The 16,499-nt window shown below is 45.0% G+C and overlaps 1 long non-coding RNA gene across 1 annotated transcript in view; it reads left to right on the top strand.

The window, feature by feature from the left end:
- LOC121654931 overlaps positions 1-16,297 on the top strand; it is a 42,653-nt gene extending 26,356 nt beyond the window's left edge. The window contains exons 2-3 of the long non-coding RNA XR_006013047.1: positions 3,441-3,513; positions 15,242-16,297. This is a non-coding gene — a long non-coding RNA (uncharacterized LOC121654931). The remainder of the gene's footprint in view (positions 1-3,440; positions 3,514-15,241) is intronic.
- Positions 16,298-16,499: the final 202 nt, after the last annotated feature.

Below are 16,499 nucleotides of genomic sequence, written 5' to 3'. Positions count from 1 at the left end.
GACTTTTGCACCACCAAACCAGAAAACTAAGTGAGATTCACTTGTGAAGTATTTTTTATAAACTATAGATTAAAATGTTTTACAGTGTAATACCTTCTTCTCTTTTTATTAAAAGCAGCTTCAGTGTGGACTCATCAGACAGCAGAACGTGTCCAATGCGTCCACCTGAGATGGCATTCTGTCTGGTGTAGTATTTCTGTGCAGCGTTCATAAATGGCTTCCTCCCTCTGAAACACAGATGTAGGTTAAATTTCTAGATCCATGGTGGACTGAGCTGAGTGAAAATAGTTTAAGGCACTTCTGAGCCCATGTGGATTTCCTGTGACCGAGGGCTCAAAGTTAATGTGTGTCCGAAATATCTTTATTTGTTGAAACATTAAGGTGTTTTGCGGCGTTTTTTTAAATACTTTGCAATAATTATTAAGCTCGTTTCCACCGAGTGGTGCGGTCCGAGCCGGTACGGTTCACACGTTTTAGAATGATCCTACTAATTCAGGTGAGAGTCCCCACTGCAAGTCGGACCGCCACTGGGCATGCAGGTTTAGGCCAAACGCATGGTGTGGCATCAAGCTAATGCAACGACAACAAACGTGATGCTACAAACAACAATGGAGGCCAATCAGAAGCTCGTTTTTGTTCTGCTTGGTTTTTGGTTCTTTGTATAAACGATACATGCCCACCTGTATGACCAGACCTTACTGCTGTGTGCAGACATCCTTTTCCTGTTATCTTTACAATGTCCAACTGAACCATGAACTTAACGGCAACGTTGTTTGTTTCACGGTTGCTTTGTCGTGGCCATTGAGGTTTTTCTGTCCGCCAATCAATGGATTTTATCGTTAGATGCCAGTAGCTCCGCCTTAACCAAACTGTAGCATTTTCCTATGGACCTACAACTGAAGGGGGTCCACAAATGGTGCGGTATGGTTTGGTTGTATGGGCCGCTCAGTGGAAACGGGACTTTAAAGTGGAGAGCTACAACTCATCCTTGCTTGGAAAGACTCAGCCTTTGGTTGATGCTCCTTTTATATCCAATCCTGACACCCTCACCGATGTTAGTTGTATATTTAATATGTGTGTTTTTGTTTGGTTTTCTTTGCCTCTTTCCAAATTAGCTTTGAGTTTGTTGTTGGCATCAGATTCTAGATTTGTTTAAAATATCTAAAACCAATGAAGTTGGTCAGATAATACACACAAAAATTTTTTTCTTTGTTTTGTTTTCTTTCTTTTTTTTGTTAAAATATTTCAAACTAATTAACAGATGATTTATTTTAATAAAAAACAAAAAACAGATCCCAAAAGTTTCTGAATCTTTAGTGAGTGCAGTCTGATTTAAGTCTATAATGAGATTTTTATGCAAAATGGCCTAAATTCCACATATTTGTTTATTTTGCATCAGGATTGTTAAATGAGTAAGTTTGTGCCTCTAACTATATATCTTCACAATTATAGTACAGATATAAAGCTCACGGAACCCGGCAGGAACTGACACATGTTGAGGTCTTTGCTAAAGCTTTTAATAGATGATTTTCTTACACTCGTGAACCGGGTGAGTGCAGCAGCAGCTCAGCAGTTCGGCGCTGAACTGTGCGAGAAAGCCGACATGTGAGACGCTCTCGGGGCAGAACTTTAATCTGGTCTCAGGCGGATACCTGGCTCTTCAGCGAGTCACAGGTCCGTGACATATTCTTGTGTTATTGTAACCAACCAGACTGACTCTTGGCTACTCTTCTTGCTGAACTGCAGAAGTAAGCCGCATGGGGAAAACACATTTGATGCATTAGAGGTTCATACTCTGTATTCTGGTCTGTGAGTCTGAGCTTGGCTGCTTGGAAAAAATGTCCTTGCAACACTTATTCACCTTCTGAAGAAAGCAGAGATTCAAGAGGAATGTAAATGTATTTCTTATAAATAAATAATTTAATTAGCTAATTATGAATCTAATCTGTTTTTGCTTGCTGGGGCTCACAATGTAAAAAAAAACTAATAGGATTTTAAAGTACAAACATGTTCATTTTCGTCAGCTCCAGATATGAATCCAGAGGTACAGTGCAGAGATTGTCATTAGTTTGTCATTTATCTACTCTAATGTATTTACTCTGTCAAAAAAATGTTGGCGTCCGCGCTGAAATCTTAAGCAACCAGCACGCCCAGAGAGTTGACTTTGGAAGGCAGCGAGCATTCCTGCTCCGCACCACATTAAGTCCTACTTCTCCGGCTCAGGGTGCTGGGCAGCCTGCCAGGTACAGGTTGCCATGACACCACCCTTTGCACTGCTTCCCCCAGAAGGTGCCAGATTTTGGGAGTAGGGCAGGCGGAGCTAACGTTTTGACTTAGACAAAAGATGTCTTTACAATGTCAGCAGAATACTTAGAGGGAATGCTGTGGCTCTCTGGGTAGGAAGTCATGTGATCTTTTCAGCCAGGGTTTTGTAATAGCGTCAGGCAAGAGGGAGACAGACGAACTAAGAAAAGGGGAAAACTTTGAATAATGATGCTTGAAAAATTGTTTCTATACACTTTTGTTCTTTTATTCTGATTTGTGTCAAAGATGGCGGACAGCGCGTTGCTAAACTGGTGTGATGCTTACTGCTCATTGTTTACACCTAGGCTGAAAGCGTGTGTGCGGAAACGTCGCAATAAAAATCTAAGCGTAGTGCACTGTAGCTTTAGAAAAGGAAATCTCAGTTCAGACTTTCCTTTGTTGCTCTGCCACCGTATGTGTATTCGTCTGTTCTTGGCTTTCTGGCACTGGCACAGTTAATGGTAGCTGGCTGTAGCATGCTTGATTACACTGGCATCCCTCTCAAGCTCTGCTCTCTGCTATCTGTGGTCTTAGCTAAACTGAGCTAACCTCTCACCACAGCCTGCTGCTGGCCTGGAAGAGGACTGCTATGGTAAACCTACAGGATGCTTGAGGATAGCAGAGTAACAACAGTTATACTTCAAACTGTTGTGGACATTACCTTTACCAAGACGATTATATGGTTGGTACAGCTTCTTTGTTTGTAGGACTATGCAGAAATGCATCAGTGTATTAGCTTTGACTAGACTGAAGTCAGCATTTAATTTGATTTGGTCATGGATCTGAATCCACTTCTTTTTTCAGCCTTGGAAGCAATATGTTTCATTTTTGGTAACTCCTGAAACGTGTGACGCTCCCAAACCAAGACGCAGCAACCTGAGACAGCACCGTAATTTCTGTTCAAATGTTTTATTTTCCTTTTCTGTCTCTCATCTGGATCTGATGTCAGAATAGTTCCTGGCAGGTTTTGTAATGTAATATGATTTTTTTTTCCTCACTATATTCCTCACTGAGTTCTCAAGCACCGTAGCATCTGATTTACTGTTAAAAGCAAATGTAAATCCTCTGAAACAGGCCCTAACTGTTCCATACCATCATGTGGTATCTAAAACAACTTTCTTTTTCCTGTTTTTAAGGAGGAGAGCTAAAAGTTGACCCACCAAAACCTTCCCTCTCTACCTCTCCACCCCAAGCGAGACACATCCAAGGGTGAGTTTTAACAATCCTCTCGCCATCTGTTTGATGAACTTTGATTGTTTGAGGTGAAAGTCTGTTGCTGCCAGCTGCAGCGGAGGCTCTATCACTGTCCTGATCCGTAAAAACACTAGAGAGTGGCCTCGCCGCCGACTGCTGTTAGCGCTTCATACTGCAGTCTTAGTCTTACTACGGTTATTTTGAGACTTTGGCCATGACCATTTGGCACAAACCCGTAGATCCGATCTTGTGGCAAATCTGACATCACAAGCTCGCTTCTGTGGGTCTTTGTCACTGTGGTGTGAACGTCATTAGCCTGTTTTTAAATAGATTTTCTTTAGTTCTTTTTGCGTTTTAATATGGAACAACCTTGATAATATATAAAAAATGTTTGATGATCTAAAATTGAACAAGAATTCAATTACCTGCATAATGTTTCTTTAGTTTATTTTAAGTTTCTTAAATACACTGCCTGGTCAAAGAAATGCTATATTTAATTTGATCAAGTCCAGGTTCAGCAGCGGCATTCCCCCCAGAAACCTGAATGCATTAAATAAGATGAGATCCGGGTTTTTCTTTTGGTAGATCTTCTCTGGTGTTAGACAGATATTGTAAGATGACAATGCCGGACCCAAATTCTCAAAGACTGGTTCAGAGAGCACGACGCAGCATTTGCACAGATGGATTGGCCAGACCTTAAAGATTCTACTGGATGTGCCGGGGAAGACTTGTCTGGCTCTCCCATCAGCGGTGAATGACCATGTAGAAAATTCATCCAGCTGCAGACAGAAAGCAGCGTTGTGACTTTGCATATGTTTACTGAAACACTACCCCGAAGAGTGCGTGCTGTAAGCAAAGCTAAAGGTGGTCCAGCAAAATATTGGAGTGTGATTGTCTTTTTTTTGGCCAGGCAGTGCTGGATGATATAAATGAACCTTTGTATTAAACAAGGAGGGAAGGGTTGTTTAACTTTCTCTCTGTTAAATGTGGAGAAGAGGAACCCTGATTGAACATGTGTGCATCCGGGTTGAGGTAGTAGGTTGTATGGTTTAGAATTATACCCTGGGAGTTAACTGTACAACCTTCTAGCTTTCCTTGGAGTACACGTATGACATCAATAAGCACAGAAAGTTTTCTACTCAGAAAGATTCAGTCTTAATGTTGCCTCTTCATGGTTCATTATAATATCATTTTTTGCCCATTCGTGGTTCTCATTTTGTAGCTTGACCTTTAGGAATGCTGAGTATAAGAATTAGAGCTAGCTAGAAGTATGCTAAATTAGAAAGGCAATGCCTCATGGTTAGCCTTTATGTTTAACTATAAAACAAATGAACAATCTGTTTTCTTTCTTCCGCCTCTATGACACAGGTTTTTGATCGTAGGTCAGTCACATTTTTCCACCTGTAGTGAAGCACTCTTCTTCTGCAGTTAGAACTGTGAATTTCAGTAATTACCAAAACAAGGCGCTAAAGTGATTCTGTGTTTTCTCTCTCTCTAAGGTCTTTATGTGAAGTGGAAACTGTTTCACACAAAGATGGTCTCACTTCATAAGCTGTTGCTTCAGGTTTGTGGCCTGGTGTCACACCTCAGTCTGCTTCGTCTGCATGTTGCCGCAGCATCCTCGCAGCCAGTTGCGTGTTAGCTGCATGCCAGACATTGCCATGCACAGATGGCTCACTACAAACACAAACCATGACGTGTAATAATCAGAATGAATTCAGCTTGTTCTGTTTCAGAGATTTTCCTGGCGACTGCCGTGCGCTGTGGTTTTACAGCTTCACTGTAAACAACATTAAGATATTTTTCAGCTGCTGACTTATTTTTCTCTGAGATTTAGAAGCTTGAGTATTGCACCTGACTCTAGCTAAAGCTGTTGGCCTCGCTTTGTCCGAGCAGACCTCTGTAAGATCCCAGATTTTCCAGCGTGGGAAAAGCTGAATGTTTATACATTGTCTTCGAGCCTTGTGATATATTGTCCACAGTTCCACACAATGACCGTTTGTGATATGAGGTCTAGTTTCAGGTTGAAGCTTGCCTCGGCGACACTGAAGTCTCTGTTTACAGCGGACTTGTCCACAGGACGACTTGGTCTCTGCCTGGCACTCCGCCACGGCTTGTAAAATGACTCCAAAGCAGCACACAGGAGAAAAATAGCCTGGAAGATCAGTTTGAGATTGTTACTCTTCAGGGTGACTTGATTTGAAATGCATCTTGTGCAGGAGGCACTGTTGTAATTTCTGCTGTAGTTCTTTATCATTGTGACAGTGTATTTTCAGTTTGATGGATGGCGCTGCCTTTGCTATGTCTAGAGCTGAGTGGACCACCTTTCTGCTGCCTTTGTCATTTAACCGATTAGTGCTTTGCTTGGAAGTGGTTGAGATTTTTTTTAGTGCTGTTTTAAGCGCAGCGTTTCCACTAAACCGGCTGCGTGTGTGTTGAAATGTTGGACAGTACCCTCCTCTGACTTGTGGTGATGTTGAAATTTTGAAGAGTACCTTTGGTTAAACAATGGCGTGTTTCCTGTCGGTGCAGAAATGAAATGAAATTTATGGGAAACAATGATTTTTAAATCATCAGTGAAATCTGGTGTGATGCTAAGGCCTCTCACAAGCGGCCCTGCTGAGCCTCACATCACAGCCTTTGTCATCAAACAGGTTTCTGTGTGGGAATATGATCCCGGTAAATTCCCAGAAACCCAAGAACTCCTTTCAACTTGTATTTTTCAACCCCACTGTCAGGAAGAGCCGCCTCCTCAGTCAGTTAAACATCATCAAGGTTTGAGTTTCTGCTGTTTGACCCACTCACAGGAAGAAATAGAATGAATGGTGAAAAGTGGGCAGAAGCATGTAGAGCGAGTATCATGGAAATCAGCTGGGAATAAAGCAGGAGCTTTATTATTCATCAGCAAGTGTTATTTTTCAGAAATGGGTGAATCAGAGAGAATCAGGATCTGCCTTTGCAAGTGTTTATTTTAGAACCTGCAATTTTTTTTCTTTTTTCATCTCTCCTCACCCCTGAACCTCAATCATTCCTCCAGATGTGTAAAAGGAAAGCCTTTTCTTCTGCAATTCATGCTGCCTCAGCACTCCCCCATCCAGCTGCTCCAGCAGTCACTGCTTCCAGCCAGGCCTTCATTTATAGGATGGCTGAACAAATAAATTATAGGATTAGGTCAGGCTGGGGTCTTTTATATCACTACCAGTAATATATATGTATGTTCCACATGATTTTTCTGTCCTTACTGCTATAACAGCCCCTGTAAGGAGTTTCTCAGCATGAATCTCAAGGCTTCTCACAGGAATTTAAGAATAATAAAATAAGGACAATAAAGATTCTCTCCATTGATTTTCCTGTGCTGTAGTCCAAATAACATGACCCATCAGCAACACATTTATACCCTGTTATCTGTAAAAGAAAATGACCATAAATGTGCATAAGCAGTAGCACAGCTGCTTTATTTCAACACCTGACTTTAGTTTTTTTAAGAGAAAAGACGCAATTCCTCATTATTCTGATTTATTAACTTTTTACCCTACGAAAACAACAAGAAGTTCATTGTAAAAGGTTTGATTGAGGTGGCATTGTTGCTGCTTCAGAGGCCTTTATAGCTCCATATGAGCACATCTCTCATTTACTTTAGGAAAGTGTGACCCAACACACACGTGATTTACCATGTGATACTGAAGACGCATCTAATAGATTACAGCTTGCATCCACAAGCGTTTGAGAGCAGCGATTGGTTACTTGTCCTTGACGTCACAGACGGGTGGAGACCTTAGTAACAAATTGTCTCAGACCAGAACAGTGTCACTTTTGGCCACAGTGGTACTTTAGCTCCCAGAATCATAAAAATCTCGCTTTTTCGATAAAAACAAGCTGCTTCCAGCATTTTTCTTCCCAAGGAAACATATTCCCCTTAATGTGGTCGGGTTAATGGCAAATGAATAATCATAACACACCGATGGCAGACGGAGGTGTCATCGATCTGTCTGGAGTCAGCCCCTCTCCGCCTGCTGCATCAGCCACTCTCCCCCTATTGATACGCTCTTGCCCCTTGACCCCTGGGACAGATCAATGGCATTGATTGGAGAAGGGCAGGGACAAGGGCAGGATCTGCTGACTGGCCCGACAGCTAGTGTGACAAGACATGATCGTCATTAATGTCCCGCTGGCTGGCTGGCTGGCTGGTGAGGCGCTGTGCATCATATATTCCCTGCCGCCTGCTCTCCTCCCCCTCCAGTCTCCTCCTTTCCCCTCAGCTCTTCTCCTCCACACCTCTGTAGTCTGTGCTGATTGCACTGACTAGGATGAGTCCATTGTTTGGATACCTGTCTAATGCTGGTCTTGCATCTGTAGCACAGACGTGTCTCCAGGTTGCATGGAGATAGTTTTGGGCTCTTTGTCTAAAAACAGATGGTTTCATTGCAGATGTCTGCTGCATGATGTCACTGGGCTCACCATTCGCAGCAATGGCGGTCCTATTTTTAGGTGCTTTGAAAATTTCCGTCTTGATGGCGTTCAAAGCGAGTAAGTTAGAATATTCTTCAACCAGAAACAACTTTGCTCCCTATTGTTGAAAAAGAGCAAATCTCACCTTAATAAGATGTCGACAAGCCCTGATTCCCACAGGCTTAAAAAACGTGTCATCGATACATAACTACTGGGCTGTGTCGCCTTTGAGATTTTGTTTACTCATGTCGGCTCGTTTGGTCACTGATGGGTTAAATTTCCAGTATGCAGCAGAAGCAAGACGGCCGTTGTTTGTGTGTTTGTGCCATGAGGAGGGCTGACGGGCAGGATGAGGCGACGATTCCAGACTCTGCAGTGACACGGCTCTAATGGAGCTGATTGATCACCTATATTGCCGCCTGCTGGCCCCGCTGGCTTAAGCATACGGCGAACTCCCAGCCCCCCCGCCTGCCCCGAGTCTCTGCGTCACAACTAGCATCACTGAGCCAATCTGCGAAGACCAACCATCCCCCATAGACTTCAACCTGGCCACGGTTTTGACATTGGCTGCAGGGTTTTCCTTCTTCACATCTTGGTGCTCCTGGCCGTGCTTTTGCACGTTTTCTGTAGGAAACGGTGGCACCGTCTTTGATTAGGTGACATTTTCAAATTAATTTTTTTTTTTTTTGCTTTTTTGTTAAAAAGCTGCTGCTTTCCATTTGAATTAAAGGCCATAATCAATCAATGATAACATTTGCAGATCTCTCCCCCTGCCCCCTCTGCATGACACAGGGTCATAACCCTAATCTATCCAGGGTGCTGAAGGTGATTAAGCTCTGAAATTAAAACAAGCTGTCAAGGGCAGTTCTTATTCAGACAGGAGGACAATTAGGAAAATGTACTCTTTTTAAATTTCATACTATTCTTTAATAGAAAGAAAAGACGAGTTTGCCAAGTAATGCAGCTGAGTTGAGATCCTGTACAAACGGTTAGTTACAAGTTGGCTTTTAATTCGGTTTGTGGAGCAAAAATGATAAATTTATGGATAAATATTATATAAATGTTCACTATCTGGCTGTCCCTGTTAGGGCTGTTTATCTGCAGATGTTGGAGTACACCAAACAGTCCTCAGCAGGAGATCAGGAAATGTTTTAACCCTCAAACAGCAGTGTACCCGAAGCTGCTGCTTTCAGGTCTCCATCACATCCGTGTGTGTGTGCAGCTTTACTGTTGCTGGACGCCTCTCCATCCGCAGTGGGCATCTATGTTTGTGTTTGTGCGTTGTGTGCCTGCATGTGTGCGCTTTGTGTTCTCTGCCTCAGATGACTGGCATTTTTGCATCAGCGGCCACCTTGGCGTCGTTTGCGTACGTTTGCACGTGACATTGCGGTCCACCCTAGAGACGGCGGGATCGCTACCTCCACGCTACCTTCTCCTCCATGGCCATGCGGCTCGCTGCAGTGTGTGTGTGCTGCTGGAGAAATTGATCAGCTCAGGGAGGAACATGTTCACTAACGAAGGCTGGGTGGAGTGTGTGTGTGTGTGGATGTGTGTGTGAACGAGAGAGAGAGGGAGAGGGACGTCGCTGCAGACTCCTGCTGCAGTATCTCACTTTGGCCAAGCAGCTGCAGACAGGGAGAAACAGACAAGCGAGACAAGCAGACAGGTACAGACCTGGTGTGATGGGAGAGGACGGGTGGGGGTGGGTGGAGATAGTGATAGAGGGCGGTAGAGGCAGGGCTTGGGGTGCAAGGGTCAGGTGGGGGAGGGGGTTAGGGGAGTGAAAGGTAGCGGGCTCGTGGCGGCGCCGGCGGTGGCTGGAGGCAGTAGACGTTTTGGGCTGTTGTTATTGTTGTTGTTTGTTTGTTTGGTGGCAGCGCGTCGTGTCGGACCTGAGATGTTGTGGGGGGGGGGGGGTGTAGAAGTAGAGGGTGTAGATGACAGTGTCACGGCTGATGTCCCAACGTCTGGAGCTGGGAGGAGGTGTGGTGGTGGAGGGGGGTGAAGATGGTGAGATGGCGCTGACAGTGCAAATGGGATGGAGCAGTAGTTTGTGCTGAGGGGAGGGGGCGTGGGGGGGTGAGACGTCCCACCTCACTGACCTGCGTCTGACTGCAGCCTCCTGTGGACACCTCAGCTTCAGCACCCCCCACCCCCCCTTTCTTCTCAGCATCTTTTTCTTTTACACTTTTTTTTCGTCTTCTACCGCTGCCCTTTTTCTCCCTCCTCTTGTTCCTCCTCATCTTCAGCTCAGAGGCGGATAACAAAAGGCGTAGTCGGCGGCAGACAGAAGAGCGAGCGTGCGAGGCATCGCGTCAGGTGGTGCGTTCGTTTCCGGAAGCCTCCACTTTGCCCGGCGTTCCCCAGAGAGAAGGAGACAATCAGAGACATCTATCCCACAGTTTTTTTCCCGCTTTCTTTTTTTTCTTTTGGGACTAAGGGGGAGGAGTTGGGAGGTTGGTGGTGGGATAGGAGGGGAGGTGGCGGCGTCGGGGGAGGAGACGGGATTTGGGGGGGATGTTAGCCAGTGGTGTGTTTGGGGGGCATGATAGTTAAAAAAAAAAAAAGCCAGAAACATTTTCAACAGAAATTTGCTGTTTACCACAGTTTACATTTGATGCCGGATTAACGTCTGGATCCTTTGGCTGCGTCGGTGCTGCGTCTTATTTAAATACAAGCTGTTTCATGTCTGGCTGAAGCTCGTAGTCTTTGACACTGACAACTTACTGCGTGCCACGCTCTCCGCCATGGCTGCGTTTGCCTGCTGGGGTGATAGAAAGTGACGTGGGAGGGGAGAGGGGGTCAAGTTTTGGAGACAGTTTGTAAACCTGTGTTGGAAAACAGTTTTTTTTATAAGCTTCTGTTCATGTGGATTTTTTACCTGCATTGTCCTTAAAGCTGAGCCCCAGGGCTGTGGGTTTTATTGAATATCTGCTTGTGTCTATTCTTACTCGCCTCTCCTTTGAGGGTAAGCCAGAGGCTGAGGCTGCTGCGTGGCTCTCTGCATCCATCAGTCGCTGTAAACAGACGGTCAGTCCTGGTCCAGTAATTCTGGAAGGAGAGAAATGTAGACTGATGATCAGCTGACGCTCTTTAGGACAAAGAAGCGATGCTGGCTGCGGGGGGGGGGGGGGGGGGGGGGGGGGGGGGGGGGGGGGGGGGGGGGGGGGGGGGGGGGGGGGAGGGGGGGGGGGCGGGGCTTTTTTTCCTTCTTTTTCTAGCACAAAGGCTAGTTAGCACAGAACAGGCAGCACAGGCTTTTCTGTTTGTCTGAGTCTCTTCTTCTGCGTCCGCCCAGGTGCCGAGATGAAGAGGAATCTACTGCTTTGTCTTTTCATCTGTGCACTTATTTGCTGATACTGTTGTGTGTAATGTCTGAAAAGGTTCCTACCTTTGCATGTTATGTGCACAGGAATCAAGCTGAGCCTTCTGAGCAAAAGAAGTCATCTGCAGTGGAGGAAAGAAGGAACATGGGAATGCTTTTCTCTGTCCAGAGGACAAAGCCGTTTGGGGATTTTGCAGACAGATACATTTTTGACTGTGGGTGCCTCTGGGCTAAAATAGGGGTGCTTTTTAAGTGCCGTTGGTTTTGCAGGAGACAGTGTGTGTGTGCATTTGTAAGTGAAGAAGAGAAAAAAGGGAGAAGGTGTCAGTGCCACTCACTGCCCTGCAGCTGACTGCGGCTCCTCTGTAGACTCTGTCGTACTTCACCTGCTCCCTGAGACCCTAACTTGTGAGCTCTCCTGATAAAATATCACGGGTTAGGCTCTTGGGACGCGGGCGGAGGGCACAATCAACTTTCTACCAGTGTTCCAAGGGTGGAGTCGGGGAAAAAAGCGGCCACCAATTTACCTTTAAAAAATGTAGAGATGGCAGCGACGGTGTGGAAAAAGGAAGAAGAGCTGACGTATTACAAAAGGTTTAGCTGTGTGATTTGCATTTCTTAGCTCATAAAGCGTTAAACACACTGCAGCATTTCTGAAATGGGCACAATTTGTTCTCCAACAAATTCATTAAGAGCACGATTCGTGATCACAGCCTGCTCATCGCCGAAAAAACCGAAAAGACACGCAGACGCTTCGTAGCTCCATCAACCACCGCTGTAATCTCCTCTTTGTGTCAGCATGTTTGGTTGAACACTGTTCTAATAACACATGATCTGATTAGAAATGGCAGGACGGCGTCCAGTCCGAACCAGCACAGATTAACTGTCACCGGCTCGCCACGGCCACTACATCAGCAGCTTCACTCAGCTGCTGCAGGAGGACGCTGACAGCGATGCCTCATCTGCTGCTGCTGTTTCCATCACTGTCAAACTAAACATGCACACACACATTTACTGTTTCATTCAAAAGCAGCTCCACTACTTCACTTCCTTTTCCAGCACATTTATATAATTAGTTTTATAAAGTCAGTTATTGTTTATATTTTGCTTCTAAGAGGAAATTATATCTATGATGTTGATTTTCCAAGTTTACGTAGCAGCAAGGTACAAAAGCCAAAAACCTCCTTTTTTTTAAACTGAATCATGAAAACAAAGAGGAATTTATTCACATTAATTCAGCTGAATTCAGCTGCCAGTGACTGATTTATTTAAGCACTCGTGCAACTTACAATAAAAATCAGAAGGCAGAAGAAAAGTACCATAAATTCTCTTTAATCATAATAATAATAATGATTAAACTTTCAAGTTGTTCTGAAATTTTTAACTGTGCCATCGACACAAAACGTCACGTCTAAATTGGTTTGTGACCTAAATCAATATTGAACCTGGAGGCTGAAGAGGACTCGCAGCAGGAAGACTTTAAAGGCAAAGAATGACGGCAGAGTGGAAAATAATAAACATTAGTCTGTTCTCTTATGAACATGACAGAAGAATAAATTAGGCCTGCCAAAGAAATAATTCTCCTTTATGCCATTGAAAGGTGCAAATTCATTTACTATTACAGTTTGACCTGGTTTTTAAAATTCTGAGTTTTTCCCAAGGCAGCGTGCTTTCTGAAAACCTCATTTCTGCTAAATGACTCGTATTAGGAATGCAGCTCAAAACAATTGATTTTCTCTGTTATACCCTCCATCTTTCTCCCAGTGTTCCTCTTTACCTAATTATGTTTTTTTTCCTTTTCCTTTCCATACCCCCATTTGGTGTCATGCCGAACAATGCCGATGCCAACTAATCAGTGTGTGCCTATGCCACAGAGCCCCCAGCAACAGCTGAAGGAGTGCCATGCCCCATGAATACCAAGCAGCCAGGCACAGTGCGACAAGTGCTGAGCAGTCAGACACAGCGCAGCCAGAACGAAGCCGGTGCCCACAAACAGCCAGACAGTTTTATTAGGGTCTGTCTGACACGCAGCAAAGTCTGGCAGCGCCCGAGCCCCACTGATGAAATCCCTCGCTCCCCCAACAGTAACAAAGCAGCACGCTCAGAGCAATCCGCCAGGGATCCAATAAATATCACCCCGTAAAAAAATCAGCTCCCAGCTTGTTTGTAACTCCACTGAATGGGGAATACGAACTTTTGTTGAAAGTCAAACGAGTTCTGAGCGAACAGCTGCTGAGTTGATGCATCCAAACGGTGCCGCTCTGCATCCTGACAGCGTTGAAAGTGTCGCAGATTGATACAACTTTTTACATCTCTGAGGTTCTGTGCAGAGCATTTGATGCCAGCGTAAGGTTCATCTCTTTGTTTTTATTCTTCCTGAGGAATTACAGACAGAGAAACCTCCTTCATCCCTCTGATAGTCAGTTAGCAGTGAATTACCCAGGAGTGTGAAATGTGAATACATTTTTACACAGTGATGGACTCGCTTGACATAAGGGCAGTGCGAGTAATTAAGATGGTTTAATAACCATGCAGTCAGAGGCAGCTGTAGATCTGGAAGTGTTCGCCAAAGTTAAATTACACTACGTCAAGGCGCAATTTATTTCACCCTTCAAAAAGGGCACTGGAGTGTTTTGATCGAGCCAATCAGAGAATTACCCAAAATGAAATCATATCTCAGGCACTTTACACAGCAGTGGAGAAAGGGAAGGGCTGGAAATTTGGCTTTCTTGTGCAATTTAAAGACGATTTGTTGACTGAATTCATGAAACAGAACATTTTGTAATGAGGGAAGTGCTTTGCTTCAGTGAGTTGTAAAATATAAATGTGATGTAATCACTGCTTTCTGTAAATAAACAGCCATCAGCGGGTTTCTGTTCTAGCTTTTCAAGCTCCTGACAGGATTGATTCAGACCTTAAACAGGTGTAGATAAACCAAGAGCTCCTGCTGATGAACACGAGTGTGTGTGAGAGATGACTCTCTATTCTTCAGAGGTGGAATAAGTAACATCACACACACACACACACACACACATCAGTACTTAATAAAAGTAATAAAAAGGAGAAATTAACAATCATCCTGGATTTTCTCTTCGTTTTAGTTATTTTGCATCTGTTTCCAGGTTATCAGCTGAAGCTGCTCAGCGTTCCCTGGATCTCTTATCACAGGGGGCTGGGGGAGGAGGGGCAGGTGGCGGTGGTGGGGGGCATCAGTTATGCCAGATCGAGCGCAGAATGGAGCAGGGCGGGAGGGAGGTGTGTGGTGGAGGAGGGGGTGTCTGTGTTTCCAGACACTGCGGCAGGAGGGCAGACAGTCACCTGAACACACATACGTGTGACGGTAACATGGCTCGCATGCCCGGCGCTAAAACACACACACGTTCGATGCTAAACCGATTCAGTTTAGGTTTTAATTCAATCAAGGGCTATAAATCATAGCGCCGCTTGTAATGTAATCATCCCGCTGCATCAAAAGCACAAAAGTTTCTTTGTTATTCTCAGGGCGACAGGGATGAGAGATAAACTCCATTAACTTTTACAGATTACAGTAAGTGCTGTGGGAGGCTGTGGGGAGGAGGGTCTGTTAAAAGGATGGTCCAGGCTGGAGGATTCTCACAGCGGGCCTTTGGGTACCGAGAGCCAATCTGGAAAGCAGGTTGGTGATTGAAACCCAAACAGCAGAACTCAAATGGAGCGAGGCTGTCGGCCTAGTGGGACGCAGGTCTTCGCTCAACCAGCTGGTTTCGTTATGTGTGTGTGCTTGTTTTACACATATGTGTTTTTCTGTAGGTTATCACTTCGGCCCCTGCTCCCTCTCTCAGGGTCCCATGTTGTTGTCCCTCTCTCTCTCTCCCTCTCTCTCCAGTCTCCACTTCTGAGGCGTTGCCAGGGAAACCTGGTATCTGGCTAGCAGCTTGATGGGAGTTATTGAACTGTAACTGGCTGGGATAATTATGCTCTGTCTTGCAGGTTGGCTGTCCAGCGGCTGGGACATGGAGCTGGTCTCTGAAGGCTTTTAACCCCTCGGCCACCAGACAGCTAGACCTTGGCAGAAACCTCCAGTCTGACTTTACACTCGGAGACGCTCTACATCCAGTGAGCTGATTGGTAGTTAAACGAGGCTTGTGTTGAGTTCACCTACTCATGCTGTCTCTTTGCTTTATGTCCTGGCTGAAACAGGTCATGACCACAAATTCCTGCCGTCTTCTCAAGTGTATCTGCTGATGCAGAGTGTGTCAACTCTGAGCTTGCAGGGATCTTTTGTGGTAAAAATTTTAGATAAATTCAAGCAGTATTGTTTATGCTAAATTCCAGTCATTATCTCTTCTCGTCCAGAGGCCCTGCAGAACGGCTTGTTTTTCTTGCATGTTTGCAGAAGCGGTGTGAGTCAGTAAGTGTCAGCCTGCCGTAACAGACGGCCTGCACGAGGTAATTAGCCCGAAGTCATTTGGAAGCAGCTCAGCTCTGCCCAGGTGCCTACTGCACAGAGACCAGGCGACCTTTTACTCTGCTCCGTCCCACTGCAGTCACTTAAAACAGAGATGGATACCCACCCCCACCTTTTTACACCTCCACCCTTGCCTTATTTATCCCTTTTTTCCCTCCTTTTTTCTCCACTATCCCATTTTCACTCTTCCTCCAGAGGGGAGTGATGACTAGGAAGAGGTGGCACCCCCACCTCCACAAGATCTCATTAATATGTGCTGGCCGGCGCTCAGGTGACGTGGCCGCTAGATTCGGTCCCGACTGCAGGAACACCAGCAGCGAGGTGGCGAACAGGACAGCAGGTAAGGAGACAGAGAGCACGAGGGAGAGAAGGAGGGAGGAGATTGGGATGGACTTCCTTTATGGACTTGACTCCCCGGGTTGTGCACACTCAACTCTGCTGCAAGGCAAAGCACACACATTCATGCACTAGTCCATCTAGGTTCTGCAGCTTATCTGTGTCAGTACACTCAGCTGAGCAGATTATTAAATGGATCCATTTACTTCCAATGTTACTCTTCATTGTAAACAGTGATTTTAATAAACATACATGAATAAATATGGTGTGTGTGTCTGGTTATTTAGAGCTGTAATGTTTTACTTTCTGTACCAAGCGGGTGAATGTGTCCTGCAACATCTTTTCATTGTTTTCACTTGTGGGTCTTTCATTCCCCTCGATATTTGTAGGATATTGGTTTTGTTGCCAAAGGTAACAAAGAGAGAAGTATATTAGATAAATATT

Source organism: Melanotaenia boesemani, chromosome 15 (genome assembly GCF_017639745.1).
Source record: "Melanotaenia boesemani isolate fMelBoe1 chromosome 15, fMelBoe1.pri, whole genome shotgun sequence".
NCBI classification, from domain to species: Eukaryota; Metazoa; Chordata; class Actinopteri; order Atheriniformes; family Melanotaeniidae; genus Melanotaenia; species Melanotaenia boesemani.
The sequence above is the reverse complement of the archived record's forward strand: the minus strand, read 5'-3'. Positions and strand labels throughout refer to the sequence as shown.